Source organism: Trichosurus vulpecula, chromosome 3 (assembly GCF_011100635.1).
Source record: "Trichosurus vulpecula isolate mTriVul1 chromosome 3, mTriVul1.pri, whole genome shotgun sequence".
Classification (NCBI taxonomy): Eukaryota; Metazoa; Chordata; class Mammalia; order Diprotodontia; family Phalangeridae; genus Trichosurus; species Trichosurus vulpecula.
Genome location: NC_050575.1, coordinates 436,241,257 through 436,252,426, shown reverse-complemented (window position 1 = coordinate 436,252,426; position 11,170 = coordinate 436,241,257).

Genomic DNA, 11,170 nt, shown 5'->3' with positions numbered 1-11,170 from the left:
ATCAGATAAAGGAATTTCAGAGTTCATGAAGTTAAAAGTGGAAGATTTGTGGGTGATGGCAAGATGAAGGGTATGCCCATCACTGTGTGTAGTCAAGGTGGACATGAGGAGTATTTTGTGGGAAAAGATTAATTTGAAGAACTGAGGAGTTCGTCATTTATTTAGTCATTCGTTCATTTATAGTATCAAAAAGAAGATAAAAGATCTCTGGAGATAAGATGAATTTGTCTGTGATCCTTCCTATTTATTTACTCTCCGTATTATCCTCTCTTCCTGGTACATTACAGTCTCCCTCCCCTCTTCTTCTCTACTTCCCTTTCCAAAAACCCAGCCAAGCCTGGAGTCTATGTTATCAGTCTGTAACTACAGAAATGCCTAAAAAGAGTACACTAACGAGTAGTAGTTTGCCCTCCTCTCTTCTTTAATCTTCCTTACAAAGCTAATGCTGCTTGATTTTTGTCCTCTCCTTAATATACTGATGTTTTTCCCCCTTCCCTTCATTTTTCTTTTCCCTACAGCATGTCCATGAGCTCCGATTTCCAGCATTACAGTTTCAGAATGCCTAACATCGGGTTCCAGAATCTGCCTCTCAACATATACATTGTGGTTTTTGGCACTGCAATTTTTGTCTTCATACTTAGTTTACTCTTCTGTTGCTACTTAATCAGGTAAATCAACTTTGTGCTTCCTTTCCATGGCATTTCATCCTATTTTAAGCAATAAAATAAATACACTTTAAGTGAAACCTTTTTATAGATAGAAGTAACACATTTTCAGAATTGATATTTGGTCACCAGTGTTTTCCATCTAGCAATTCAGTTGTATTGAAGGATTAAGTGGTCTTTTATATGATATTCCTGTTAGAGACAGGGAGATCCATTCCCACAAGTTTCAAATTACCTACAGTCTTCATATGATAATTGAGAGTTACACAGAATCACTGTGCAGGAATGTGGGATATTGTCAGAGATCCAGAACTTCTGGAACTGTGTGGTGCACCTCAAAAATCACGTTTCTTTTCTCTAAATATTTAATGTTTGATTTCTTGCCTGACAGATTGAGTGTTTTCGACAGATCTCTCGCTAATTATAAGCCTCTGGATACCACGTAGACATTGTCCTTTCTGCAGCACCAGCTACAACTTAGTTATGTCTAGTTTTGAATTTCATTCAGTTGTTTCGCCCTGGTGCCCTGGCTTAAAATAAAAAGTGAGTCCTAATTTCCAAATCCAAGAGCGAGAATATATGACACCATTAAAGTGTAATGAGTGAAAAGAGCTTTTTGTGGTAGGAGTGAAAAATGATCCACATGTTATTAAATAACCATACAATTAATATTTGTTTAATCGTAGCTTGGGATGGAGGGAAAAAATCACTATAAAATTGCTTTGATAATAATTTATTCTAACACTCAGTGGGTTCTTGTGGGTCCTTCTTAGGGCTGACTAGCACTCTTTGATGGTTCAAAACCAAAGAATCAATGGTACAATTTGGGCTTTTCTGGTAACAGTTCATACCATACAGAGAAAATCACAGAAATACTTGATTAGAAGCTGTGTGTAGTAAGTTAGTTGCTGCCCTCTCAAGTTCTAATTACACATAAACCCCTCTCTAAATGAATTTTTAGGCCTTGACTATAGATGTAACTGTGTTGTATTTTTCCAAAGTTAATTGTAGCTGTGCCGAGAGAAGATCCTTTGTGGTTTTTAAACCCATTTTTGGTAGAACCCTTGTTTTTCCAGGTTTCTTTAGTATAGTTCACAAATTGGTCGTAATTGAGTTTATTGCAAAACAGTGTTTCTGAAAACTGCATGACACAGAAGTTGTAAGCCATCACATGGACGAGGCCTCAAAACAATTTGATTACCCAAAGCTGGTAGAGACTGCTAACACGTCTCCAGCAACATCATGACAGGCTGGACCATTGATCTGAATCTAATAAAATGAAGTGTAATAGGTATAACCATAAAGTCTTTCAGGGTGTCAAAATTAACTTCATAAGTACAAGATGGGGGAGTCATGGCTACAAAACAGTTTGAAAAGTATCTGGAGGTTTCTCCAGGCTGTGGCGCCTTGTTCTGGAGTGATACGTGTAAACCTAATCTGTAATGAGTCCAGGCAACACAGTTTTTTGCTTTTCTCCAGCTTAATTCACTAGCAAGCAGATAAAAACAAGGGTAGTGAGTGCATGGTAGGAGTAATCCAAGGTTGGGGCTTGGCAAGGCATGGGCAGCGACAGCATAAGGGAACAAGGCTAGCGCAGAGTGGGATGCCTGTTTCACCAGGGGCATTAGTTAGGGAAGGGAGTAGAGGAGAGCTAGTGTCTGCAGAATGGCCTGGGAAAGAACAGGGAGTGGAGGTCACCAGGAGGTCAGCGGAAGAATGGGTTTAGGAAAGATAGAATGAGAGACAGGCAATACAGCTTCATGTATGAGGAACATCAATCAGGCCCTTAGAGCAGAACCATAAATTTCATGGAGGGGAATAGTATCTAAGGAAATGGAAGAGACAGGATGGGGCCAGCCAGAACAGTTTGGATTTTCTCCTAGAGATAATAGGGGGTAAGGAGCAGCTAGGTGGCACTGCAGTGGATAGAGCACCAGGTCTGGAGAACAAGAAAACTCATCTCCCTGAGTTCAAATCCAGCCTCAGGCACTTACTAGCTGTGTGACCCTGGGCAAGTCACTTAACCTTGTTTGCCTCAGTTTCTCATCTGTAAAATATGATGGAGAAGCAAATGGAAAACTACTCCAGTGTCTCTGCCAAGAAAACCCCAAATAGGGTCACAAAGAGTCAGACACAACTAAAACAACTGAATGACAAAAGAATATATTCAGCGGCGGCAGAAGAGGAATCTATGACCAGGCCTGTACCTTTTAGGAAAATCATTTTGTCATTTAGGAGGATGGACTTGGAGTGGGGAAAGGCCTGAAATTATAGACTGACTGTTTGAGTAGAGGGAAGGGACATTTGTCCTGCATTTCTTCCTTTTGCAACCAGCCTCCTAGAAAAAGCCATCTATACTTTGTCACCTCCCTCTTGCTGTCCAGCTTCCTTCCTTAACTGTTGACTGAAACTACTCCTTCCAAGGTCACCTTTCTTTAGCTCCTTTCTTTAGTGGCCTTCACGGAAAGATTAGATGATGCTTGTGGGATACAGTTGAATACAGTTTGAACCAGATGGCCCCCGAGATCCCTTACAGCTAAGATTTTGTGATCATTTAAATAGAACTACTTTCAGGACCACTGCAGTCAAAAGCAATATATGTTATAAATGGCAGTGTGTAGATTGTGGGCAGTTTGCCAATTTAATGTTTAAAATCAAAACTGTTAATAAAGATGACAGAATAAATTTCTCATGAAGCATAAGGAAAAGGAAACAATTATTAAGTGAGGCTTAGGAGAATAAAATATTTAACTTCACTCCAAAATGTATAAGGCCCTATTATAGGCTGTTGATTATTTTAAAAACCCACTAAGCCCTTAATCTTATTAAAAGAGTGGAAAAATCCTAATAACATCTACCGGTCTCTTCTATGTAAGTTCTTGAAAGCATGGATTTATGTGATGGCGGTGTACTTCATTGGATATTTTTTTAATGAGCCAACAAAGGAAAAAGAGAAACAAACAATTTTATTCATTTACTATGAAAACATAACCAAAGGAATAAAATCAGATTGTACACATGGATAATTTTTTTATTCTACAAATTAAACGCATTACATATGTAGGTTAGTTGATATTTTAATTTTTCAGTTATGTAGAAACTGGAGGTTTTATTCCTTTTTAGCCTTTCAGATTCTAAATTTAAAAGAAACAAATGACACGTCAGTCTGGAGAGCTAAAATGCAATATCTTATAGTTTTAATGGAATACAGAAATTTCAGTTGTCTATTAAGGAATATGTGAGTGTTTGGGGAAATTTTGTGGTTTCATATTCATGTTTTTTCATTATTAGAAAACTGTGTTTCTATTTATGGGCAGTAAACAAAAATTATATGAAATCTTCAAGCTAGAAAAAAGCTATTTCTTACTTGGTGGTGTGTCAAACATTACGTCTGAAAGCTCAGGGGGATTGTTAGATTTTTTAAATGTTATTACATGAAGAGTTATGGTCTGGAAATAAATATGGTTTGCCATAGCATTTATGTGATGAAGGCCTGCTCAGCTAGCACTTTAATTTTCAGTGTTCTGACCTTGAGACTGGCAGTTTTATTCATCCCTGTAAAATCTTTGGCACCTCATAAATGGAAATAACTTCGGGAAATAGTATAGCTATTACTGAATACATGAACATTGACTATTTGCTTTTAAATAAATTCTTTGAGCATTAAGAGAGTTTTGGAGAGGCAAGTCATTCAGAATCATGGATCTCAGTTCTAAAACCCAGCCCTGCCCCTTACTATACCTATGTGTCTTTGGCCCTGATATCCTCACCTGTAAAATGAATTGGCTTGGCTTGCTTCTGAGGTCTCTTCCAGATCTAAATCTATGACCCCTTGTGATCAGTGTATTTCAAGATTTCACAACCCTGAAAGATCCACATTTAGAAGAGGAAAAATGTAATGTTAGTAAAGCTACAGTTTATCCATTCAGCAACTTTCTTGCATAAAAGATGTCACTTTTTTAGAAGGCAGGTGTGAGCAGCTTCAGATCCCCCTGGAGGAAGCTACTATCAGTAGGTTCATTGAGATTATGATTAGAGATGCTGCATTTTTAGGTTGTGGTTCTTGCCACCAGTTTAATGATTATAAAGGGGGGGAGTTAGGAATTCAATGTAGCAAAAGTTTTTTTCCTTTTTTTCCCCTTTATAGCTTATTACCTTGATTCCTGAAATAAATCTTAGCGGTTTGCAGACTTTTAAAAAATGAAACACTTTCTTATCCTTTTTCTTTTTTAAAGAAAACTTAGTAGCACATTGTACAAAAAGTTCCATTTTAGCTAAAAGCTTACATGTGAAGTTTACATATATTTGGCTTGTCATTACCCATGAAATACAAACTATACTTAGAATAAAATGTATTTAGGGTAAAAGCTGAATTCAGGATTTGGGGGCTTATCAATCTGTTCACCATTTTTCCCGGAAAAAACATTGTGTGGTAAAAATTTTAAATCTAATTTAAATGTATTTATTTATCATTTTTGATTCTTATCCTACTAAGTAAATTTCATTGTCTCTAACTCCACAAGCATTTCCTAAAATACTTGTTGAGGTGAGAGGGTGATGTAATTCCAATGAAGCCAGTGCTAGGTGCTGACCATCGTAAGTCACAGTAGTACAGATACATCTTTACTTTAAGGAAATCCAGTCTCCAGAAATGCAGGCCAACCAGCCCATTAAAGAGTGACTATTTGGATTCCAAAATGAGCCTTTGCCTTACAGAACAATTTCTTTCAATAGTGCATTTCAGGATTCACTGGATATTGCAGCTACAAGGAATCATAAAGACCTTTTAGTTCAACTGTTTCGTTTTACAGATGAGGAAACTGAGACCCAGAGAGAGGAAGTCAGTTTGCCTCAGGCCATACACTAATAAAAATGATGATGATTCATATTTATGCAATATTAAGATTTACAAAGAAATTTCCTCCTAACATCATGTACATAATACAAATATTGTACTCCCTAAGGAAACTGAGCTTCAGAGGGTCCCATGACTACTAAGGATCTGGGTCAGGCCACCACACCAAGCTGCACTCCTAGTAGGTAGCAGAGCCAAGACTCTAGTGAGGGAGCTTCTCAGCTGGGAGCCTCACTTCTCCAGCTTGCTCTCTTGGTAAACTTATAGTCAGGTTGGTGTGTTTGGGACTCGACTCCCCGCATATGGAATTTCAGGAATCTGGTGTGGATCTTATACTTTTAGAAAATTGTCAAGGAACACAGAAAAGCTCTGCATTGAACCTGCAGTCAGGTTGATATAAGAGACATGTTCACAAAACAGCTAGAGTATTTACAGCACGTCAGAGCCAATAAATGGAGTCTCTCGGGCGCTCATTCTCCGTAAAGGGGCAGTCGGTTGTGTGAAATCAGTCGGGGAGGCTTTCTGGATTGGGGACATTTTTAGCCAAATTTGAAAGCAACGATAGGGTGATCCAGGGTACAGAAAATGAATGTAGTGTGTGTTCTGTGGGCAAAGAACTATCCATTGGCTGGAGAGTGTAGCGGGAGGAATATGAAGTCAGGCTGTAATGGTATTGATAGGCAGGGTGGGATCAAGTTATAGAAAGCCCTGAGTGATAGTCAAAGGTATTTGAACTTTACTCAAGAATCAGTAGTGAGCCACTGAAGATTATGTCTTTGTTACAAGGAACAGTCCCAACTTTTTCTGTCGCATAGAAGAACCACCAGTAGGCACGCCCTTCCCCTTTGCCCTCCTTTTGTCCAGACCCATCCTAGATCCTGGAGGAGAGACCTGGCTGCCCACATTGCTCGGAGGAGCTGGGGGTCATTACTGGAGCAATACATCCAGTGAGATAGAGGTCTACCAAGCCTTGCCATCTGCCTTGCTTGCTGCTCTGTCCAAAGGTCTTCTGAGCCTTCTAATCTGCACTGCCATTATGCCCTCCAGACCCTGAGGCACTGCCATCTTGACCCCTGCTAATATACCCCAAAGGGCCTTGAACCTTTCCATAGGCCCTGAAACTGAAATCTTTTCTTTGTGTTGTCTTTCCCACTTACAGGGTCAGTTTCTTAGGAGTAGGGACTATCTTGCTTTGGGGGTTTGTTTCCCCCACATTTAGCACAGTGCGTGTTTTGTTTTTTGTAATTCGAGACATGGAGAAGTCTCACCGTCTTCCTGTTTTCTTTTAGGCTAAGACACCAGGCCCACAAAGAATTTTATGCATACAAACAGGTAAGATAATAAAGTAGTTTGTGTCTTTTCTTTCATTTGATTTCTTCCTTAAGAAGGAGAGCCAATCCTCTGAACTGCTGCTGGTGACTGTGCTGTCTTCACTGAACTATAGAAAGTCATTGGGCTTCTCTCTTCCAGCGCTCAGCACTGAGGTCGAGGCCGAGGCTTCCATGGAGTAAGCCCCTTGTAAAGCCTGTCGATTGATTACTTTTATTTCTTTAGCATTGAAGTTTTAGGCCACAGTTAGGAATAAATATATCCAGGCCAAGCCTTTTACCTAGAACTTTGAGGCGACTGAAAACTAAGCCTAACATAGTGACATGACAGGAATTTACCACAGCTTAGGATAAAAAAATTGTTGTGCCAATTGGAGTGAGCTTTCTTTTCTGTTAAAGGTAAGGAATCCATTGTTCCTGCGTTTAATTTTTTTTACTGTTGCCATTTGTAGATGTTCCATAAATTTGAATCTGACAATAAAAATATACATTTCAAACAGATGTGAATATCTGTAATGAGAATAGTTAAATGTGGAAAGTTTGGGTTAAAAGCAAGAGGAGTTGAAGAAAGTATGAATAAACCAAGAAACTACTCACCTATAGCTGTTAATTTTATGTAGGTACATTTTAGATCTAATCTGAAAACATTTTTATCGAATGATTTATAAAGGCCACACAATATCATTGTTACAGTATTCAGCTATCCCAATAAACTGCTTCTTCATAATCTTCCTATTTTATGATCACCCCCAAATCTAATGCATATGGATCAGTATCTGCCTTTAAATCCTTTTGAAGTTATTTGCAAGGAAGTATATAAATGCTGCTTTAAGTCTCTGTCATCCAAGAGTGAATTGACTAGCATTCGCCTGGATTTTTTACATGGCACAACATTTTCTGATTTTGTGAGTAGATATCAGCACCATAAAGAGTTGTTAGGCATCCCGTTAAGGAAAGCAGGGCAAAGGATGAGAGCTGAAGCTACTTAATGCGGACTCTGTGGTTTGCATTGATCATAATCACCCTAGAAGCTTCTCCGTTTGGAGTTAAAACGCCCCAGACTTTTAAATGGCAATTTTGCTAGTATCCATTCAATAAACCATAGTTTTGGCTTTGATTTCAGTGTAGCATCTCCTGGTAGGAGTGCTGTCTTCTCAGATGCCACACCCATTTATCCCCATATGTATCACTTGCCAGTGAAGTGACCTAGCCAAACACTAAACGGAAGTGTGTTAGTGATGACCTGTCCAAATGAGCCCCAAGCCCCAAGAAATCCAGTAGTTCTCAATTTTCTGTGTTAATGGTGATCACCAAATTTGGCCAAGTAAACCCAAAAAGCACTTTTGCCTTTGAGCAAGTCTCTTATGCCATCACCCATTCTCTTAAGGGTTCTTCAGAAATAGCCATTTTGAGTTCACAACTTTTCTTGTCTCATAAATGAGCAGTTAAAAGGCAGAAAGTGCAAGAAACATTAAGAGAGACTTCAGTAGCTGAACTGTTTCATTTAGGACTGGTTGCCCTTTACCTTTGGTGAGTAAGACAACACAGACATTGCATTTGGTTTGCCTCCTCCTGTATGGCTGGAACATCCACACACCAACCATATGTGGGCAGGCTCAGCTAGAAAGTGAAACCGGCCCCTGGCTAAGTCAGAAAGCAAAACTGCCTCCAAAGGGGAAAGTAAACTTGGCCTTGAGGGCGAGTTCAGTGATAGACTGCTGGAACATGAGCACAGTCTGAAGGCAGAGAATGGGAGGATGGAAGGATTACTTTTTTCATGTGACTTAGCACAAAAGTCATTTTGCTTCTGTGCTGGGAAAAGGGAAGAGATCTACCCTCAGTTCTAGAATTCTTATTCTTAAACGTGACTTCCTTGCTTTTTTGTTTGAAATTGAATTTTCATTCCTAAAACATAAAACCAGTTTTACCCCGAAGACGTCCTTCCTGAACTTACTCTGCCTTCTCTTTTGGCTTCTTGCAGGTAGAAAGGACTTCATCATTTTGACATTCCTTTTAACTGTTGTCCCTTTTATATATCCTCCAGTTAGAGAAGCATTCAGATTAATTTTTTTGATCAAACAGAGCATTAAATTGTCTTAGGACTGGGCAAAGGGTCTCTAACATGACTCATAAAGTAATTAATCAAAATACCATGTGAGTTCATTTCAAACAAAAATTCTGATAAACTTTAAACTTCCAGAGGAATGACCTACCTGTACAGAAGAAAAGCTGTTAAAAACTTATAAATAGAAGAACAACAAGGTCCGAAAACATAAACAGATCAGCATAAAAACTTCAGCTTTTGTTTTTCAGGTTATATTAAAAGAAAAAGTTAAAGAACTGAATTGCATGAGGTGAGTAGTGAATCTAACGTGGCAGTTAACAATGAACATTCTTGTTTTAAACAGAGCCCTGTTCTGGTGGCATGAATGGCAGTCTCTAATGGCTTCAGACAGCTGGGTCCCCTGACTTGCCTCTGAGAAAGCATTAGACAATTTGGGGGAGGTGTCCTCGAGGGCCAGTACCTTCACTGGGAGCCAGAGCTGAACTCAGATCTCTTCTCAGGCTTCTCATGGTTTGGTGTAGCGATTCCTTTGTGCAGTTTTGCCTGTGGCTGCTTATGAGCAAAGACAAATGTTGGGGGTGGCGGACCTACACAAGGGATGGATTTGGTGGCCATGGAACAGAGAGAGGTCAGCTGGCCCACGAGGGAATCCTCAGGCTTAAACTTATTAGCATTACAGTCCAACTACTCAATACACAGAGGAAATTCCTGTCACTCCTGTATTCTACATCTGCTTTAAATCCTTGGGTCCCTCAGGAGATAGCATGATGATGCACTCAGCTAAAGAACTTTGTGAAGTTGACTGATTTGTGTTCAAGACGGGTAACAGCTGAGGATTTTCTCTATGCTTATTATACCAGAGATCTTTTAAAAAAACAAAATAGTAGCTTTCTTCCCTGTGTAAACACTATAGAGCATAACTTACTTCCTCATAACGGAAAGTTAGGCAGCCAGTAGTACAATGCCCTGTCAGGATGCCCTGAGTCAGACACTGCTGCACAGATATGCAACACTGTGGCCCCAAAATGGGGATAATGCTAGCGCCCGCCTCTCAGGGTTACTGCGAAGCGACATCTGGAAAGTTATTTGCAAACCTTAAGATGTCGCGGAGACGTGACCCGTCACTATCATCATCATCATCACCGTCGTTCTTGTCCTTGTCATTTTCCCAGAACTCTGTGCTCTCCTGCCCATCATCTGTAATGCAGCGTATTCAGATAAACAACTGATTTTAAAAGCCCGTTTGCAACAATTCTTAAAATTATCAAAGGTGGTCACTAGATACTTCTGGTGAGTGTGTTATCTGAGAGCCACAGTATCCTCCTTTGAGATAAATTATTTTATATTAACAGAGAAACCCCCTGGGGAATAATAATAGCACCAGAGAAAGCATTTCAGTCAATCAACATTAAGCGTTTCCTATGTGCCGGGCTCGGCGCTAAAGCATTTGGTATCGGCTTTCTCATCACCCTAACTGGCGTGAATCACAGGGGGATTTCTAACTTTTTCTACTGTACACGTCTTGCTATTTTCCCATTATTTCATAACCAAATGTTACTGGTTTGGAAGCAAGATGGATCAAAAAGTAAATAAGGGGAAAGAGAATGGAAGAGAGATGGCTAAGAGAAGAGCCAGAGAAAGAGAAAGGTAAATTCTCCAATTGACAAATGGTCAAGGATCCGAACGGCAGTCCTTCAGAAGCAGAAATCAAAGCTATCGGTTGTCATATGAAAAAATACTGGAAATCTCTACTGATCGGAGAAATGCAGATTCACACCTCTCAGATTAGCTAACATCAAAAGGGAAATGACAGATGTTGGAGGGGATGTGAGAGCATTGGGACACTGATGTGCTTTGTGATTGGTGAACTGAACCCGCCGTTCTGGAGAACATTTGAAGCTGCGCCCAAAGGGCTATCAACTGCGCATATCCTCTGACCCAGCAACACCACTATTAAGACTGTATCCTGAAGAGATCAAAGAAAAAGGACAAGGGCTTATTTGTACAAAAATATTTCTAGCAACTCCTTTTTGTGGTGGCAAAGAATTGGAAATTGAGGGCTACCAGTCAATTGGGGAATAACTGAACAAGTTGTGACACGTGATTGATTTGGAATACTGTGTGCTATAAAAATGACAAGCAGGATGCTCTCAGAAAAACCTGGAGACTCTATAGCTGATGCAAAGCGAAGTGAGCAGAAGCAGGAGAACAACGTACACAATAACAACGTTACCTGATGATCACTGTGACTGACTTC